The sequence below is a fragment of the Manis javanica genome, chromosome 4 (genome assembly GCF_040802235.1).
Source record: "Manis javanica isolate MJ-LG chromosome 4, MJ_LKY, whole genome shotgun sequence".
Classification (NCBI taxonomy): Eukaryota; Metazoa; Chordata; class Mammalia; order Pholidota; family Manidae; genus Manis; species Manis javanica.
In genome coordinates, this window is record NC_133159.1 from 116,444,854 (window position 1) to 116,466,934 (window position 22,081).

Here is a 22,081-nt window from a genome sequence, read left to right on the forward strand (position 1 = left end):
TAAGAGGAATTTTTTTTAACTACTTTACCAAAAGGCATCAAGACTTTAACCAGGAAAATTGTGCAAGAGCGTCCCCTAGTGTCAGTGACACAATTAGACAAGAGGCTGGAGCCGTGCTGGGCATCAATAACGTGGTTTGTCCATTTCCAAATCACTGCAGTAGATTTTCCTTTTCTTCATACCTGTCTCTCATCTGTCCATTAACAGGTTGTTATAGGGAACCTACCAAGAGCCCAGGAGTGTGCTGGGCTGGATGCTGAAAGAAATACAAAAATAAACACACAAATTTGCCTTTGAGGAATGAGCAATATTTTACTTAGACTAGATGTTAATAACACCAAGAAAACATCAAAATCAAATCAGGAGCCAAACTTGAGGGATGTTTTCTCACTGTGACAGAAAGAACTGGGAAGGAGTACTTGGAGACCATTCAGAAAAGAAAGTGAGCTGGAGAGGATTAAGAGCTGGGGAGGACTTTTTTAGGGACGGCAGACTGTGGCCCACCACAACTGACCACAGAGAGGCGTCGTTTTGGTGACGCAGATTTAAGTTTTTAAAATTCTAATGATTTTCACTAGAGGTAGGTACTCTCCAGTTCACAGCAAAACTCACCTCATCCCACAGCCCGATTCACACATTTATTCTGTATGCCTGTCCCTATGTTTGTGTTCAGCTTTGTGATTCCTGATTTAGAGAAACCGAATTCAAGGGGAAGTGGGCTGGGACCCTAGAAGAGCTTGGCCACAAACACCAGGTTGGGATTAGCATTTCTGAAGGACACTGAGCATCCTTCTTGTGCATGGAGGGACCGGTGTACATCAGGCAGCGGTGAAGGGCGTGAGATTGGGGATAAAGTTCTCTAAGCTTCCCGGACAAGAGAATGCTCTTGTGAATGTGAAAAGTCTGGAAAACAAGCCCACCTGCAAAAACAGATGGTGTCAGGAAAGCCCGGGGAGAGGATGTGCGCTAACAGGTAGAGAATATGTGACCGGCGTCGGTTGAGTGTGCTCTCCTGGCGGGCCAAAGGGACACTGCTGCCGGGGGCCTGCTCTGGCCCACCAACTGCCCTTCAGGGCAGATCCAGAGTAGGAGAGGGGAGGTGCTGCTGTTTATTGGGCTTGCCCGCGACTTGCAGTACATCGATGCCAAGCTGCCCGCAGAGTCGCCCTACCTCTATGGCCTCCACCCCAATGCGGAGATCAGCTTCCTGACCCAGACCTCGGAAAAGCTCTTTCGCATGGTCCTGGAGCTGCAGCCCCAGGACAGCCAAGGCGGAGAGGGGGCAGGAGCCACAAGAGAAGAAAAGGTCAGTCCATGGGTCACAGGGGAGGCCCCAGTACACAGCACCGCGCTGCGCACTCCTTCCCCTAGCACACGGCCGGCCGGTCCAGCCTTGGCATGCATGCCCCTCACCTCCAGGAGGCCCCCTCCCCGGTCATGTCACCAGGCTGGCCGTCTAGTTAAATCAAAGTCCCTGCCCATGGGTTTGGCCATTTGCTTTGCTAGTCCACCCAAAGTCCATGTCTATTCAGTTTCTCTGCCATAGTGAAGAAAGGGCAGGACTGAACAACGATGGCTTGGGAACCTTGAAACTGACTTCGCGATGGGGGCACAGACGCTCCTAAACTCCTCCACCATCATCCCACCAACCGGATGCTCAGGCAGATGAACGCATTCTTCAGAATGAAAGTGCCTTCTCTCTGTGCGGAAGAGTTAATCTGACTTCCAACGCACAGTTAGGTGCTGGTGAGCACGGGGCTTCCAGAGTGTCAGGAAGGTAGTGGGAATGACGGAGCCAACCGGTGTGAGGTGCGAGCTGTGGGACAACCAGAGGCAGTCTGAGGGCTCTACTCCTGATAGGCGCAGCCGAGGGCAGAGAAGGCCCAGGGCACCAAAGGGAAACTTTTCCTGGGGCACGCAAATCCAGCCCCCAAGAGATGGACGCCCCTCGCTCCACCTCCACTCCACAGGACAGCCTGGGTCCTTGTAATCTTCACTCGGAGATTCCATTGGCCTTACCAGGAAACATACTTGGAAGATTCAGGGTTAGGAAACCAGGGTAGTTATCAGGCTTTGAGGCACCAGGGATGGATTTTAGGAAAACTGACTGATATTAAAGGGGCTGGACTTTTGCTTAAAGGTATGGAGTGGTGTCATTAAAATAGTAGTTCTTAAATTTTCAAATACCTCAGAATGAGCTAGGGAGCTTGAAATTCAGACTCTGACATCTTGGGTTAGGCCCAGGAATTTGCACCCTGGTGGCTCTGATGCAGGTGAGCATGCACATGAAAAAGCTGCTCTAAATCATGTCACTCAGCCTGTTTCACTGTTTGATGCATAAGATATCATTTGAGAACAAAAGGCAGAGAAGACATTTTATGTGGCCCAGAATCCAAACCACCTAGTGTGAAAAATGTTCCTAGCTCTAAAAATGAAAAAGGCTGAGACTACATAAATAATAGATTTAGGATTCTTTAGGTGGGGTTCAAAGAAGCTTCTGGATCTTGTTATTTATTTCCTTATCACCTTTGCCCAGCTCAGTAGAGTTGGACATGATGAGAGGATGATAAGGACATGATGAGAAATGACGTGTGTGTGTGAGTGTGTATGTGGGCGGTGACATGTGTGGGTGTGGGGGTGGATGTGGGTGGGTGGGTGTAGATGTGAGTGTGGGTATGTGTGGGTGTTTGGGGTTGTGAGGGTGTGTGCAGGTTTGTGGGTGTGGGTGTGGGTATGGGTCTGGCAGAAACAAGTGAGCCGTGCTCACTGGCCGTGACTGTGGTGTGCGGGAAGCAGGTGTGCAAGTTAGTGTGTGTGTCAGCTGTGCAGTGTCCCGGTGCTCGCTGGGGACAGTCAGTTTCTCTCAGCTCCCACGTGTTCTCCCGAGCCATGCTCCTTCACGTGCACAGACAGCCCCAGAGGACAGCACACAGCCAAAACCGAGGGAGTGTTTGTGTGTTGAGCTGGAAATGGGCCAGAGGCTGCACACATACACTCACAGACTACTGGCCCAAATCCCTCGCATGTCCACATCTACATGGAAGAAAATTCAGGAAATGGAGTGTATAGCTGGGCAGCCATGTGCCTAGGGAAGAGAGAAGAGTCGGGGGGCATGGAAGCTGGGCAGAGGACGCCTGCAGTCCAGCACAGTGTTCAACCCAAGCTTGCATTTTCTCTGGGACACCATGGCTCCTTGGATGACCTGAGCTGCGAGTGCTGCATGGCCCCAGATGCCTCTGTTAGGCGGATGAATCTGCCATGAATCAGGGGGGTGCCCGGCCATTTTTGTTTGCTAGGTTGCCATAACAAAGTGCCACCGACAGGGTGCAACCAAATTATTCTCTCACTGTTCTACGAGCTAGAAATCCAAGATGAAGGCGCCGGCAGGGCTGGATTCTTCTGGGGCCTCTCTCCCTGGCTCGGAGGTGGCTGTCTTCCCATGGGGTCCGCAGTAGGCCTTTCCTCTGCACTCCTGTGCCTCTGGTCTCTGTGTGTCCAAATCTCCTCTTTCTGCAAGTCTTACAGATTAGGTGCCGTCTTAACAGCCCCATTTTAACTTAATTACCTCTTTAAGTACTCCACATACAGTTAGATTCTAAGGTACTGGGCGTTGGGACTTCGACATATGAATTTTAGAGGCTCACGACTGAGCACATCCCACTGGCCTCTGGACACCACCCCTGCTGCTTCCGTGGTGAGGAGCTGTCTGCCCTCCATTTGCCCTGGACTACTGTATTTCTTTAGCATCGAACAGCTGGTGAGTCATAAGGAGAGAGGTGAAGCAGGTTCCCTGGCTCCCTACTCCTTGGGAGAATGCTTTTATGATCTTATGAAAGCCTTATAAAACCTTTAAAAAAAAAAGGCAACTCAGAATCTATAAAGGAAAAGATTGAAAAATTTGATGTCTTAAAAAATTTTTAATATTTGCAAAGCAAAAAATATCCTGAACAAAGTCAAACTTGGAGAACCCATCGGGAAGCGGACAGTTTTGCTAGTCTACAAAGAGCTCTTACATATGAAAAGAGGAGAAAGAAGAGAGGAGGGGGAAGAAGCCCGGACACAAAAGAAATGCACATAATAATACAAATGGCCAATAAAAATAGTAATATGTTCTCAGAGTCACTCACAACTAAGGGAAGTTGAGCGACATCTCATTTTTCACCTAACAGGGAAGGTTCTTAAATGTGATAATATCCAGTGGTTGAGGACATAAGAAAACACGCATGTTCCTCGCTGTTGGTAGAGGTTTACTTAGAGGACAATTTGACAATAGCTACTGACATTTAAAAAGTTCTTACTTTTTACTCATAATTCTATCTCTAGGAATTCAGCCAGTGGAAACACTCAGCAGTACACAGATTTGATGATATATTTATATTTTTCTAGTGCAGCATTGCTAGTAGCAGAAGTGATAAACACACCAAATATCCATCAATAGGGGAAAGATGCAATAAATTGCATATGTTGAAACAGTCACATACATAAATATATATACTGTTAAACAAAAAAGGACATATGCATACATACTAACAAGGAATGTATCCAAGAGTTATTGTATAGATTAAAAGAACACAGCTGAAAAAGCCATGTGAGGTATGCTTCCCTTAATGATGGGTGGAGAAAAGGGAAGGGAGGTGGGGGGGGGGGGGAAGAGGAAGGCGGGAGGAGGGCACTGCAGACGGGCATGGTGGTTACAGACATGGACGGAGGAGGACAGGAAGGTGGTGGAGAGTTGTATGCACTGAAGGACAACTGCAGGAACTATAAGCCAAAAAAATGAACAGCTAACAGTGGCTTTTCTTTCCCCTTTGAAGGGAAGAGGCAAGATGGTGGGAAGATTTTGCTCCTGATATCCTAAGTATCTGTAATGTTTAGATTTTTGCGGTAAGCATTTCTCACTTTCCCCAAAAGGAAAAAAGGCAGAGGTGTCCCTGTGTACAATTAAAGCAGACCGCGTCCCTGGGGCCCGCTGCCCCCTGAGAAGGGGTAGAAGTGGGTCCTGTCTGCAGCTGTGGGTCTGCTCCCTTCGCTGACGGGTCCCTCACTGGCACACCTGCTCCCTGAAAGCTCCACAGCCCCATCGGCGACAGAACAGAACTGCTACCCCACGTCCAGTGGATTTTGGAACAATGCCTCCACACTATCTTTTTATCTTTTTGTGAATAATGTCCAAATGGCAGCTCACTGATAGAGGGCTGTTTCTTCAAATTCAGCTCCAAAGACAGAAATATGATATAATGTAAGCCGTTTGTCTTCTACCCCAGCAGCAGCTTTCAGCTACCATTAAAATTCCATCCCAGTTTTTGCTATGACAGCACCGGAGACCCATTTGTGACAGGGTGATGAATTTTTACTTTCTTTTTCCTAACATCAGCTCTTTTCCTAGAGAATGTATTCTGTGTTAACAATACAAGGAAGGGTGAATATTAATTATCCTGTACATTTAGGTAGTGCTTTATAGTTTAAGGACGCTGCCACGTCCATCAACTCAGTTGATTTGATCTTCACATCAGCCTGGGGAGTTGGGGGAGAAGGGGCAGGTAGAGAAAGACACTCTTAGAAATTTCTATACATGAGAAAACTGAGGCCTAAATGACTTGCTTAAACTCACACAGGTAATGCATAACAGGACGGTTTTAACGCAGTCAGGGCTCTCTGGCTGCAAGCAACAGAGACCAGTGTAACTAAAATGGACAAGAAGTAGCTCGCTATATCAAAGGAATCGATCTGAGAGAGGCTCGCCACCGCAGAGGCTCTAGGGGCCCCAGGGGAGCCCTGTCAGAGCACTTCCGTCCTGCCAGGGCCTCCAGCCACAGCCCGGCCCTGAGTCCGAGGCTGGACACGCAGATGCTCCTGCTCCTGTGGAAGATACTCTGACCAGCCTGCTTGGGTCACGGGAGGGCTGAGCTCCATGACTGTACCCAAAACAGGGAAGAAGGGGTAATTTCACAAAAGGGGATGGGGAAGTTACAGACAAAAGGGAGACAGAAGGCAAACAAATGGGCAAAAATAACAGCCGGTCACCACAAGCCTGGAGCTCAGCTGGCACGACCAGGAAGGGCTGGCACTCTCCTTGGCCCGTGCTCCCCCTCCCCTCCTCCCTCTCTGCTGGACACATGTGCTGTTATGTCTCCACTTGTTTCATTTTTCTTCCTCTGCTTACAGACCTCCTGGCCTTACTCATTCACTTCAAAATAGTAGGTGCAGCCTTCAGCTGCTCGCTCCAAGCAGCCCAGTATCTCAGTTGCAATTTTCCAGGAGAGAGACCTTGGATGTTCCGGCTCCCCTGGTCTAATTAGCTGGCAGCTTGTGTGGTAAAAGGAATCGTGGGGTGGAGAGGAGATCCACCTGATAGATGGGGGTGTCTCTTCCAGGACCCAGGGGCAGACACTGCAGTGCAGCCTCAGGGACTTAGAATGGGTGTGTGTGTAAATATATATACATCACTGCTGCTGTCCCATGGTCCCAGATGACCGCCCTTGGCTATCCTAGGCTTTTCTATAGATTCCTATAGATAACTGGGTCAGTTTCTAGGTTTCTCCAATTCCCAATTCTTAGAAAGACCTTTGTGTTCATCTTTTTAAACTGGGCACACAAGCCGCAGGGAGCCAGCTAGCCTACAGAGAGGCCATCCCATGGTGGGTCCACACCTCCGGCCTAGCTGACCTGAGCAAGCGGGCACCAGTGTGGCCCGGGGATGGATGATTGGCCTCTTTGGGGCCACACCACAAGGGAATGGAGCCCTTCTGGAGAATTAGAGCCCCTTCTTAACCCTGTGTTTTCCTGTTGCAGGGCAGGTCAAGGTCCTCCTGGAAGAAATACTGGAGCGGGTGACAGATGAGTTTAACATCCCAGAGCTGATGGCCAGAGTGGAGGAGTGCACCCCGTACATAGTAGTTGCCTTCCAGGAGTGTGAACGAATGAACATCCTCACCAGAGAGATCCAGCGCTCACTGAGGGAGCTGGACCTCGGCTTAAAGGTGGGTGAGGTCTTGGCAGGGGAGACGTTGCCAGAGGATGGTTCTGGGCCTCCTGGGGAGAGAGGGGCACCGGGGAAGCAGGTGACTGAGAGCAGGTGTTCCACAGCAATCTGAATGCCCAAGGTGTTGCTCCCAGAAACCAGAAGTGGGCCCTGACCAGCTGGCCAGCATGGGCAAGCTGCCCCAGGACTCTACACTGCGAGCACCACGCAGGAGAGGTCCTCACAGCCTGGTGTCTTGTGCTGACATAGGTTACGTTGCTTTCGTGGGAGGCAAAAGTGGTGCGGTAAAAGTATAGGTTCTAAAACTGGACTGCCAGGAATCAGCTATGAGCTCTTCTGTTCCCCTGCTGTGTGGCCTTAAAGTGACTTTAACCTCTTGTGTCTTAGTTTCTTCACCTCTAAAACAGGGATAATGGTCCTATGACATAGGGATTTGGGAAAGATTCAATAAATTGATGTACATAGAAGGTTTTGAGCAATGCCCAGCATATTGCAAGTACCCCCAAAGTACTAGCTCATAGTATTATATTTACTGCCCCCTCAGGGCAAAGGAAGGAATTTTAATCTTTACAACCTCAAGGTGGTCTCAGAGATCCAAGATACTGCACAAGCTGACATTTCTCTTGAGCCATGGAAGAGTCTACTACTTCTACCACTAATTCCTTAAACAAGCTTATTTTGTGTACCATGAGATAATTATGTCAAATGCTTAGCACAGAGTTTACTAGGTAAGCACCTTTACTACCGTACACCTGAGTGATATATGAATGGGAGGACTTCTGGGTCACCTTTAGGAGCTGAGGGAGGTGACCATTGTCTGTTTACATTGGCACATTTATGAAAAGAACGATGACCCTGGACAGAAGGAAAGTGAGAAGCCAGTTTTGTGGCCAACAGTGAAAGCTCAGCTCAGCCCCGGAATCCAGGGGGAGATGCGCTGCCATCTACCATTGGCGCTTGGAGTTCATCATCCACAGTCTTATGTGCATATGAAAAACAACTGAGATTCTGCACATGTAGTCACACAGACACTAGGAAATAGGCCTCAAATTCCAGGAGAGTGAGGATTTGTTTTTAGCTGTTCATTTCCCTTCTCCTTCCAATATAGATTGAAGGGAAATAAGGAGATGGGAGAGGCAGAAAGGAATGTTGGGGACTGACGGTGTTTGGAAATGGTTCCAAATGATGTACCAGCTTGTAATCAGAAGACTACAAAACTTTATAGAATAATCTCAAATGTAAATAAGGACTCTGCTGTCCCACCGTGCAGCCCATTATGGTGGTACGCAGGTGTATATTAGCAATTAGCTTGAGTAGGTTTGCTGCAATCTTAGCTTATTGAATCCATGCAATTTGGTGCCGTCTGTTTATCCATTCAACTTCCAATTCATCCACTGAAATTTCTTCCAAGAGCCTTCGCTGTGATGGAATCATGAATCACAGAGCATGCTTGGGCAAAGATGAAGGGGTGAGGAGGAAGTTTCTCTTTTCTTTCAGTCCAATTCAAGCCTTGCTGACGGATGGGCTCTCTGACCTCCCTCTTGGTTGTATTAGTCAGCTCAGAATGCTATAACAAAAATATTATATGCTGGTTGGTTTAAACAAAAAAAATTTCTTTTCTCACAGTTCCAGAGGCTGAACATCCAACATGAAGCTGCCAATGATTTGGCTTCTGGTGAGGGCCCTCTTCCTGGCTTGCAGACTGCCACCTTCTCACTGTGTGCTTACATGACAGGGAGAAAGGGAGAGAGAGGAGGGCAGAGAGAGAGAGAGGGAGATTTTCCTCTTCTTTCTTACAGGACCACCAGTCCTACTGGACCAGGCCACCTTTGTGACTTCATTTAACCATAATCATCTCTTTAAAGCCCTATCACCAATGCATTCACATGTATTGTGAATTTTAGGGACTTCAGCATGTGAATTTTAGAGGGACATGATTCAGTCCATAGCAGGGCTCTTTTCCACCTGCCAAGACTGGAGGTGGAGCTGCCTCCCATAGACAAGTTGCTGTATTAGCCTGACTTACCATTAGACCTAGACTAAGACTGAAGGCTGGTCTGGACCCCTCCCCCAACAAAACTGAAAAAAATGCAAGCCTCCCACAGATCCACTGATTTTAAGTAAGTTGACTACTGGCAAAAATGAATCCCAGCACTATTTAAAGGAAGACAACAAAAGCCAAAACTCACTAATGTGAAATTCAGTGTCTGACATGAACAAATGACAGTCATGTAAGGAAGCAGAAATATATGATCCATATTCAGGAGAAAAGTTGATCAATTGAAATGGAGCCAGAAATGGCATGGATGATGAAATTAGCAGACAAGTATGTTAAGATAACTATTATAAGTTCGTTCTGTATGTTCAAGAAGATAGAAGAAAATAAGAGCATGATGAGGCGGAACTGGAAGATATAAAAATACCCAAAAGGAACCTAAAGAGATAAAAACTACAACATCTGAATGAAAAATTAACTTTGGGAGATTTACAAATGATTAGGCGCTACAGAAAGAAAGATCATGAACCATGAAAACATAGCAATAGAAATTATACCAAGTGAGGGGAAAAAGAAAAAATACTGAAAAAAGTGACCAGCACATTAGTGACCTGTGATATAATCTCAAGGGTCTACTATATGTGTAATTAGTACTATGTGTAATTATCCCAGGAGGATAAGTTGCACAGAAAAAACAAATACATTTAAAGAAAGGAAACCTTCAACAAAACAAAAAAGCAACATACAGTATGGGAAAACATTCTTAAATGATAAATCCAATAAGGAGTTAACATCCAAAATATATAAAGAACTCATACAACTCAATACCAAAAAAAAAACAAATACCCCAATTAAAAAATGGGCAGAGGACCTAAATAGACATTTTTCCAAAGAAGACATACAAATGGCCAACAGACACATGAAATGTTCCACTTTTTGATTTCATCAAGAAAATGCAAATCAAAACCACAATGAGATATCACCTCACACCAGTCAGAATGGCTACTATCCAAAAAAAAAAAAAAAAGAAAAAGAAAGTGTTGGTGAGGACGTGGAGAAAAGGGAACTCTCCTGCACTGTTTGGAATATAAATTGGAATGAAATACTATATGACCCAGTAATTCCACCTCTAGGAAATTACCCAAAGAAAACAAATCAGTCATTCACCAAGATATATGCACCCCTATGTTCATTGCTGCATTATTTACAATAGTCAAGATATGGAAGCAACTAAAGTGTCCACAATACAGGAATGGATAAACAAGAAATGGTACATACATGCAATGGAATATTATTCAATCATAAAAAAAAGAAATCCTGCCCTATGCAACAATATGGATGGACCTACAGGGTATTATGCTAAATGAAATAAGTCAGGTGGAGAAAGACATAATTTCATTTGTATGTGGATTCTGAAAACAAAACAAAAACAAAAAAGCAATAGATTCACTGACACTGAGAAGTGGCTGGTGATTACCATGGAGGAGGGGCTGGGGTGGAAAGGTAAAGGCGATAAAGAGGCATAAAATCTCAATCATAAATTAGTCACAAGGATGAAAGTACAGCATAGAGAGTATAGTCAATAGTTCTATAATGCCTTTCTAGGTTGACAATAACTGCAGTAGTTGGGGTAAGTATTTAATAATGTAGATAACTGTTGAATCACTATGTTGTATACTTGAAACCAATATAATATTGTATATAAACTATACTTCAATTAAAAAATCAAAAAATAAATGTTTCTCATGAAAAAAATACTTAAAGAAATAGCAGCCACAATTTTTCAATTTGATGAAAACTATAAACCTATTGGCACAATAATCTCCATGCAGAAAAGCCCCATGCAGAAAAAGCCAAATAAAAACTGTAAAGGTACCTCAATGAAATTGCTGAAATCTGTGGATAAAGCAGCCAGGGGTCACAGGAGAAGTACATACAAAGAAACAAAGAAAAAGTGACAACACACTTTTTGTAGGGAGCTATGCAAGCAAGAAGACAGTGGGAAAATATCATTAAAGTCCTACAAGTACCAAAAATAAAAACCATGCACCTAGAATTCTTTGACCAGCAAAAAAATCTTTCAGAAAACAAAGTAGAGGTTTTCAGACAACTGAGAGAATTTGCATCCAGCAGGCCTAAAGTACAAGAAATGTTAATTTCTTCAGAAAGCAGGGAAATTATACCATATAGAAATTTTAATCTACACAAAGAAAGGAAAATGTCCATAAATGGTAAATGTCAGAAATAAACATTTTTCTCATTTAAAAAAAATTGATTCTTTAAAACAAAAATATAATTACTGTGAATTTTATAGCATATGTAGAACCAAAATCTATACCAACAATAGCATAAAAAATGAGAGGGGTGAAATGAAAGCATGTTGTGTACAATTCTTATGCTGTATGTGATAATATTATGCTATATGGTATATTATTTGAAGGTAGACCGTGATAAATTAAAGACACATATTGTTAATCCTAGAGTAAGGCTCAGCAAACTATTGACCTGCAGGCCAAATCCAGCCTATGCCCTGTTTTTATAAGACATAACCATGAATTTACACATTGTCTCTGGCTGCTTTTTTGCAATGATTGCAGAGTTGAGTAGTTGCAACAGGGAATTCATGGCCTCCAAAGCCAATAATATTTATTGTTTGACACTTAACAGAAAAAATAGTTTGCCAATCCCTGCTCTAGAGCAACAACTAAAACAAGTAAGTCAATGCTGCTATATTGGTAATTACATTAAATACAAATGGTCTTTGTGCCCAAAGTACCAATTAGAATTGTCAGATTATATATTTTTTTAAAAAGCAGGACCTAGCAATATGCTTGTGTCAGAGGTCCTGTCCCCAGATCACTCCCACATTTGAAGAGCTACTAGAACTTGTGGAGCTCAGCAGATGGCTGTTCGTGTGGCTCAGCAGGTGCAGTCAGGAGAAATCCATGTGCAGATGTCCTTATGCTATCTTCCCTTCATGAGTGTAACACAGAGTCTGATCCTAAATCCAGAGAAGATATTTTTAGGAATGAAGGGGACATGAAGACATTTCAGATGAAGAAAAATCATAAGACAATTTGTCACCACCAGACCAACCCTAAAAGAATGCTAAAGGAACTTCTTTAAAAAAAACAGAAAGTAAATGATAAAAGAAAGATTGTTGGAAAATCAGGAAGGAAGAAAGAACACAGTAAGTGAATACATGAGCAAATACAGGCTTTCCTTCTCCTCTTGTGTTTTCTAGATTATGTTTAACAGCTGAAGCAAAATTTGTAAATAATGTGGTTCTAAATGTATATAGAGGAAGTATTTAAGGCAATTATAAATGAGGGAGTGTAAAGGGATGTAAAGAGAGGTTATGTTTCTGTATATCACTTGATGCCATAGTAGAAAATGATGACATAGTAGACTATGATGTTATATACATGTAACATGATACCTAGAGCCACCCTATAAAACCAATAAAAAGAAATACACTCAAAAATACTCTAGATAAATAAAACAAATTTAAATATATCAAGTAATCCACAGCAAGGCAGAAAAAATAACAAAGAAGTGAAAAACAGAGAAAACAAAAAATAAAATGGCAAATGTAAGCCTGTAGATATCAATAATTGTATTAAGTCTACATGATCCATATGCCAATTAAAATAGAGAGGTTGGAAAAATAGTTAAAAAAGAATGAGCTAAATAGAAATACCATTTGACCCAGGAATTCCACTTCTAGGAATTTACCCTAAGAATGCAGCACTCCAGTTTGAAAAAGACAGATGCACCCCTATGCTTATCGCTGCACTGTTTACAATAGCCAAGACATGGAAGCAACCTAAATGTCCATCAGTAGATGAATGGATAAAGATGTGGTACATATACACAATGGAATATTACTCAGCCATAAGAAAAAAACAGATCCTACCATTTGCAACAACATGGATGGAGCTAGAGGGTATTATGCTCAGTGAAATAAGCCAGGTGGAGAAGGACAAGTACCAAATGATTTCACTCATATGTGGAGTATAAGAACAAAGGAAAACTGAAGGAACAAAACAGCAGCAGAATCACAGAACCCAAGAATGGACTAATAGTTACCAAAGGGAAAGGGACTGGGGATGATGGGTGGGAAGGGAGGGATAAGGGCCAGGAAAAAGAAAGAGGGCATTACGATTAGCATGTATAGTATAGAGGGGGCATGGGGAGGGCTCCGCAACACAGAGAAGACAAGTAGTGATTTTACAGTATCTTACTATGCAGATGGACAGTGACTGTGAAGGGGTATGTGGGGGAGACTTGGTGAAGGGGGGAACCTAGTAAACATAATGTTCTTTCTGTAATTGTAGATTAATGATACCAAAATAAAAAAAAAGAATGAGCCAACTCTTATGCTGTCCCAAACAAACTCACTTCAAATATAATATAGGCAAGAAGAAAGTAAAAGAATAAAAAAGATATGTCATGCAAATATTAATCAAAAGAAAAAAGCAGGAGTAACTTTATTCATATCAGATACAGTAGACTTAAGAGCAAAGAAAATTACCAGAGACAGTGAGGATATTACATTATGATAAAAGGGTCAGTTCACCAAGAAGATATGGCAATCCTCAACATGTACACAATAAACAATAGAGCTACAAAAATATGTGAAGTAGACACTCTACAGAACTGAAAAGAGATATAGACAAATCCCCATTTATAGCTGAAGAATTCCGCACCCATCTCTCAACAACTGATAGAATAACTAGACAAAAAAATCAGCAAGAATATAGAAGTTAATTATACCATCAACCAACAGGACTTAATTTACCCAAAACCAGCAGAATACACATTCTTTTTAAGTGCCCTGAGACATGTACCAAGATGGATCATATGCTGGGCTATAAAACACACATCACCAAATTTAACAAACTTGAAATCAAACAGAATTTCTTCTGCAACCACAATGGAATCAGCATAGAAGTCAGTAACTGAAAGTAAACAGAAAAATCTCCAATAAGAAATACAAATACCTATATTTTTTTAACAAAAATAAAAAACACTTCTATGTGATCCATGGGTCAAAAGGAAGTCTAAAGGAGAATAATAAAATACACTGAACTGAATGAAAATGAAAATAAAGCACATCAAAACTTGTGGGACATTGCTATAGCAGTGCTAAGCAAGAAATTCATGGTATTAAATGCACGTGTTAGAAGAGCAAAAGTCTCACACTTATAATCTCAGCTCCTACCTAAAGAACCTAGAAAAGAAGAGCAAAATAAACCCAAAGCAGGGAGAGGAAAAAATAAACATAAGAGCAGAAATCAAAACAGAAAACAAATTGAAAACAGAAAACAAATTGAATCAATGAAACAAAGAGCTAGCTCTTTGAAAATAGCAGTAAAATTAACAAATCCCTAGCAAGACCGACAAAGAATTGAAAAGGACTCAGATTACAAATATCAGAAATGAAGCAGGAGATACCAGTTCAGATGCTGCAGTCATCCAAAGGGTGTCTTGAAACAGTTCTACACACATAAATTCAGCAACTTAGATGACATGGACCAATCACTTTAAAAACACAAACTACCACAATACCACAAAGTGAAAAGGAGCATTTGAATAGGCCTATAACTATTAAGAAAATTGGATGTGTAGTTTAGCCATTCCAAAAAAAAAAAAATCCCCATGCCCAGAATTTTCTGGAGAATCTATGAAAAATTTAAAGAAAAATTAACACCAATTCTACACAATCTCTTCCAGAAACAGAGTGGAAATAAACACCTCCCAATTCACGATGTGAAACTAGGATTACCTTGATACCAAAACCAGCCAAAGAATAGTACAAAAATACAAGTAAAACTACAGACAATATTACTCACAAATTGCCAAAATTTTTTGTGCAAAAATTCTAACAAATTATTAGCAAATGGAATTTTGCAATATATAAAAAGAATTATTCACCATGGCCAAATGACCAAGATACAAAGCTAGTTCACTATTCAAAAATCCATCATCATAATCCACTATATTAACAGACTAAAGAAGAAAAATCACATGATCATATCAACTGATACAGAAAAAACATTTCAAAAATTCAACACCCATTCATGACAAAACTCTCAGAAAAACAGGAATTGAGGAAGACATTCTCAACTCAGTAACAAGCATCCTCAATTACACTATCATATATGTTATATTAATTATGCAACACATAATTTATATATATATATTATATATATAATTATACTATATATATTATACTATAGCTAACATTATACTTAATGGCAAAAGGTTAAATGTTCTTCCCCTAAGATCAAGAATAAGGCAAGGATGTCTGCTCTCACCAGTCTTATTCAACATAGTGCTAGAAGTTGTAGCTAGTACAATAGGGGAAAAAAAAGGAAATAAAATATATCCAGATGGGAAAGAAATAAAATTGTCCCTATTTGCAGATAACATGGTTGTCTACATAGAAAATCAAAAGAAGTCTACAAAAGCACTCCTAGAACTAATAAGCAAATTAAGAAGGCATCAGGATACAAGATAAACACAAAAATTAATCATATTTCTACATATAAGCAATAAAAACATGGACGCCAAAATTAAAAATATAGTGCCATTTATAACTGCTCAAAAATGAATTAACTAAGTGCAAATCTAACAAAACATGTACAGGACTTGTATCTGAAAATTACAGAACACTGAAAAAAGAAATTAAAGGATATATAAGTGGAGGACCCTACTGTGTCAATGGATTATAAGACTCAACATAGTGTGTCAATTCTATGCAAATTGATACAGTTTAATGCAGTTCCCATAAAAATCCCAGCAAGAATCTTATTTAGATATGACAGAGTTATTATTCTAAAATGTATGTGAAAAAGCAAAAGAACTGGAAGAGTGAAAATAATTTTGAAAAGACTAAAGTGGGAGGAAGCAGTTTACTTAATTTTATAATTAATCATACAGTTACAGTAATCAAGACTGCGTGGCATTGGTGGACGGATAGACACACAAAACAAAGAAGCTGTAGATAAACCTTCCCAAATATCCTGATTTCTGAAAAAGATGCAAAAGCAAGTCATTGGAGGAAAGAGAGCCTTTTAAACAAACAGTGCTAGAATAATTTGACACAATAGGCAAAAATATTAACCTCAAGCTAAATTTCACATCTTATAAAAAATTAACTCAAAATAGACAAAGAATTTAAGTGTAAAACTTACAACTGGAAATCTTCTAGAAACAAAAAGCAGAAGAAAATATTCAAGCTCTAGGGATAGGAAAATAGGCAAACTTAGATTTTGACGTCAAAAACACAAGCCATAAAATGAAAAACTGATAAATTGGACTTCATCAAAATTTAAAATCTTTGCTCTACAAAAGACCCTTTTAAGAGAATGAAAAGACAAGCTATAGACTGGGTAAAAGTATTTGCAAACTACATATCTGAAAAAAAGACTAACATATAGAATATATAACTAACTCTTATTAGTCAATGGTTTGAAGAAAATTAGAAAATAGGCAAAAGATATGAAGATGTTTCCCTGAAGAGAATATACAGTTGAAAAATAAGTACATGAAAGATAGTCATCATAATTGGCCATCAGGAAATGAAAAATAAAATCACAAGATACCACTGCACACCAGTCATAATAACTAAAAAAATAATGACAATTTCAAATGCTGGCAAGGATATGAATGAAATGGGTCACTCACACATTGCAGGTGAGAATGTAAAATGGTACTGTCAGTCTGGAAAACAATTAGGCAGTTTCTTTAAAAACTAAACATGCAACTACATACAACCTATCAGTTACACTTCTGAGCCTTTCTCCCAGTGAAATGAAAACTTATTTTCACATAAAAATCTGTACACAAATGTTTACAGCAGTTCTATTCATAATAGCCAAACCCCCTAGAAACAACCCAGATGGCCTTCAACCAATGCATGGTTAAACTGGTACATCTATATTCTATTATTAATTTCCTACTGTTGCTGTAATAAGTTACTATAAACCTGATGGCTTAAAATGATTTATCTGACAGTTTTGGAGGTCAGAAGTCTGAAGTGGGTCTCATGTAGTGGCTAAAATCAAGAACTGGGCAGAGTTGTATTTATTCTGCAGGCCCTGGGGAAGTGTCCATTGGCTTGCCTTTCCCAGCTTCTAGAGGCTGCTATATTTCTTGACTCATGGCCCTTTTCTCCATCTTTAAGAGTAGCAGTGCAGCAGTCTCTCTTTGACTCTGATCCTCCTGCCTGCCTCTCTCCTCTAAGGATCTTTGTGATTATATTAGGCCAACCTGATAACCTAGGATAATCATCCTATTTTAAACTCCCAACTTAATCACAGCTACAAAATCCCTTCGGTCTTGCAAGGTCACAAGATCTAGGGATGAGGGTATAGCTATCTCTGGAGGGGTTATTATTCTGCCTACCACACATATCATGGACCACTATTCAGCAATAAAGAGGAATGAACTATTCAGTACATGCAAAATCCTGGATGAACGTCCAGAGAGGTATGCAGAATGTAAAGCTAATCCTAGAAGGTTAAACGTTTTATAAATTATTCCATATATATAACATTCTTCAAATGACAAGCTTACAGTCAGTGGTTACTAGAGGTTAGGGAAAGAGTGGGGACAGAAGGGAAGTGGGTGTGGCTATAAAATGGGCAACATAAGGGGTCTTTGTAGTGATGGAAATGTTCTGTATCTTGACTGTACCAATATCGGTATACTGTCTGTGATATTATACTACAGTTTTGAAAACTGTTACCATTGGGGGAAACTGGGTAAAGGGTACACAAGAGCTCATATTTCTAAAAGTGCATGTGTGTCCATAATTATCTCAAAATAAAGTTTACTTTAAATAGAAAGCAGAGGGAATGCTTTTCAAAAAATTGTATGAGGCCTGAACTAACTTCATACCAAAGCCAAAGACATTATGAGAAAGAGGTAAACATTTCTTGTAAATAAACACAGATGCAGAAATCCTTACCAAGATGTTAGTAAATCAAATCATGAAATATAAGATAATACATCACAGTCACATAGGGCTCATCCCAGTAATGCAAAGTTGGTTTGAACATTCAAAAATCAATGAAGTTCACTATATTAATGTATTAAATAAGACAACCAAATGATCTGTGTAAATGCAAAAAAAATCATGTGGCAAATTTAACACTAATTCTTGATTTTAAAATATCAGAAAAATAAGAATAAAAGGGATTTTCCCCAACCTAATAAAGGGCATCTAAGAAAAATTTAACATCATATTTAATGGTGAAAGACAATGTTTTCCCTCTAAGTTTAGAAACTAGGCAAGGATTTCCACCCTTAGCACTTTTATTCATCACTGTTAATAAGATCCTAGGTAATGCAGTAAGTCAAGAAAAAGATACATAGATGGGGCCTCATAAAAGAAAAGGTTTGTTGATTGATTTTTTTCCCTTACAATAAATTGGATCTTTATATTTAATATTATTTTATTAAATAATCAGCTATTTTTAGGGAAACTTTATTATTACATAAGTGACAAATTGCATATAATAATGAATTATCACACAACTGCAGGCATGAGGAAGACCGTATTGTCTCAGAAGCTTGATTTTGGCTCAAATATACAAGTATTATTTTACAGCCTCTTTTCAGAAGCCTCCTCTGAAGTGGAGGTTCCAAATAAACAGAACGGTTTTTCTATTTTATCCCAATAGCAGCATTCATTTCAGCAGACCCTTAAGGAAGTCTACCAGAAGCAGCCTCTGTTCACCTAATTTTGATGTGGTTAAAATGATAAACCCTGGTGGCAGATACAGGATACTTGTACCTCCTACTGAATCTTGAAATGGCTGTTCCTAGAAAGTTCATATAGAAGTCATTAGCCCATTTCCTATAAATCAGGAGTCAGAGGGTTAGTTTCTAGCTGTCATTTAGGACTTGAAGTATGTTCGTCTTTTAAAGGACATGTGCAACTCTCTTTAACAGTTCCAAGAGTGAAGAGAAAATGTTGGACCTAGAGTTACATGGGGCAATCTCCCATCCCACAGGCAAGGAGACTCCTGGCCCCAGGAACACCTCTCACATTCTGGCAGTCAGCACTTAATGGGTGGCCAAGCTGTCTTAGTCTATCTGGGCTGCTATAACAAAATAACAGAGACTGGGTGGCTTATTAACAGTAGAAATGTATTTCTCACAGCTCTGGAGGCTAGGAAGTACAGGATCAAGGCACTGGCAGCGGTTATAGTGTGGTGAGAGCCCACTTCCTGGATCACAGATGGCCATCTTCTTACTGTGCCTTCACAAGGCCGACCAAGGGAGGTCTCTGGAGTCTCTAATCTCATTCACAAGAGTTCCACCTCATGATCTAAGTACCTCCCAGAATCCCCACCTCTCAATACCATCACACTTAGGGGGTTAGGATTTCAACATATGAATTGGGCAGTGGGGAGAAGAATGCATAACAGGTCTTGTTGGGTACCTTAAACCCTGTGCAGAAACCACTGCAATAGAAATGTGGTCATCAACAAATTGCCAGAGATGCTTGGCATAACCAGTTACAAAGTTTAAAGATGCTTCTTGGTGAACACCTTTCTTTCATGTAGCAATTTCATCTAGCAATTCAAAGAGGGTCCCTTAAAGTTGACTATGTATCTAAGCTTGATTTTTCAAGGAAACCCTTGATTTGGGGGATACAGATCTCATAGGCATCGATTTCTTATGCTTCTAAGCTGTAAGCAAAAGCCTGCAGGGCTGCTGCAAAGTCTGGCGGAGAGTTGTGGAACTTCAGCTCTAGGGTAGGGATGAGCCAGCGTGGAACCCACAGGTGGTCTGAGGTCCCCAGTGGACCTTAACTACTGTCAGTAGATACATGGAGACTCTGATCACTAGGGCAGGGAGAGTTTGAAAGGACTAGCCTTTATGAAACAAACCTTTCAAATCAAGTATTAAACATGAAAGTCACTGTGTCACCACTCCTAGAGTCATCTCCTGTCTGCCTGCATGCCGTGAGCCAGAGGTCCCCAAGGCCAACTGTTTCTGGGGACTTGCTGCCCCCTCACTCTTTCCCTCTTGCTCTGTCTTCAGAGGGAGCTGACTATGACCGGTGACATGGAGAACTTACAGAATGCCCTGTACCTAGACACAGTGCCAGAGCCCTGGGCCAGGCGAGCCTACCCTTCCACAGCAGGCCTGGCAGCCTGGTTTTTGGACCTCCTCAACTGAATCAAGGAATTGTAGGCTTGGATAGGAGACTTTGTGATGCCCTCCACTGTGTGGCTGACAGGCTTCTTCAACCCCCAGTCCTTCCTGACTGCCATCATGCAGTCCCTGGCCCACAAGAATGAGTGGCCACTAGACCAGATGGCCCTGTAATGTGATGTGACAAAGAAGAATAGAGAGGAAGTCAGGAGCCCTCCTCAGGAAGGGGCTTACATCCATGGCCTCTTCATGGAAGGTGTTCGCTGAGATACACAGGTAAATCCTGAGATGAGCCAAAGGGCATCCTGTGTGGGATGATACGTATTGTCTCTATTAAGTGTGATTACTCAGAGGGGTACCTGTGAACCTTTTAACCTAAATCAACTTTTCTTGAGGTTGTCAAGCCATTTTTATGCAGCCAGGGATGGTACAAAGAACACAAACTCTGCAAAGTGGAGTGGTTAAAAGCATGGGTTCTGGAACGAGGCTGGCTGGATCTGAATGCCAGCACCACCATTTATTAACTCTTTGACCTTGGGATGTAGTTCTGTCTCTCCAAATCTCAATTTTCAACTGTCAAATGTGAATATAGAGTTGCTGTGAAAATTAAATGAGGTAATATATGCCTGGCACATAGGGAGTGCTCAAAAAGTGCTGGAGTCATCTATCCCTCTGCTGTCACCTGGGGTTGTCAGTTCACTTCCCTGGTCCATTTTCCTCATTCATAAGCTCTAGGTGAGCGGGAATCTCTTCTACCTTTTATGTTGTCCCTTGTCAGCAAAGGGGTGTCAGTAGATACCATTTTAATGACATTCTGAAAGGATTCTTCACTGAGGCCTAATACAAAATTGAGTCACAATAGGATTAGAGATACTTTGTTATGGATAGGAAGCTGGCAAGCAAGCAATGATGGCTGGGATAAATGACATGAACAAGGATGGATAATTCTAGAACAAGTTTACATTTATTATATGCACGATCTGAAAGGACTACTTAGTCAAATAACCCACTTGGCAGGTGACATTCAACTATTCCTGGCCATCAATACAAAGCTAATGGGGAAAAACTGTTAGAAAATCTAGAAGGTCCTAGGCCATGTAAATATATATGGGGCTGTACTGGACTGGAAAATATCCTCCCAAAATTCATGTCCACCCAGGACCTCAGAATGTGACCTTGTTTGGAAATAGAGTCTTTGCATATATAATTAAAGATGGGGGTTATACTATAGTAGAGTAGGCCTTAAATCCAGTAAGGTCATATTGGAGACACAGAAGAGAATGCCCTGTAAAGAGAGAGGGAGAGACTCAAGTGATGTATCATATGCCAAGGAATGCCAAGGGGTGCCAGCAGCCACCAGCGGTGAAAAGAGGGGCCTGGGACAGTTTCTGCCTTAGAGCCATCAAAAGGAGAAAACCCTACCTACACACTGATTCAGGACTTCTAGCCTTCAGAAATGTGAAAGAACTCATTTCTGTTGTTTTTAAGCCACCAACTTTGTAGTGATTCATTACCAGGAAACCAATCAAGAGCCAACAGAAAAGACAATAAAGTGGGACAGCGTTAAAACAGCCTGACTCCTGAGAAGGAAATCAGCTCTCCTCTCTCCACATGAACATTTCTACAAGAATCTGTCAGTGGTGACCACACAGATTGTATTACATGCAGGGTGGCCTAGGGAGAGCCAGAGCTAAGATACCAAAAACACCAAAATGAGGGAAGTACAAAATAGATAAACGGGGAAGGAGCTCAGAAGGAAGAGTGGTGGCACTGCGGGGGTGGGAGGTGATGCTGATTCTAATCTGTTTTTTCATGAACTTGTTTCTGAATAATAATAAAAACTTCCCAGAAAGCAATACCTGCCTACCCAGAACTCATTCTCAACGTTTCTATCCCAGAAAGATTTCAGCAAAATGGAGGAGTAAGGA

At 41.4% G+C, this 22,081-nt stretch overlaps 1 pseudogene; it reads left to right on the top strand.

The window, feature by feature from the left end:
* The window catches only part of LOC108403857 (dynein axonemal heavy chain 9-like), a 594,862-nt pseudogene that overhangs the window by 564,401 nt on the left and 8,380 nt on the right, over window positions 1–22,081 (top strand).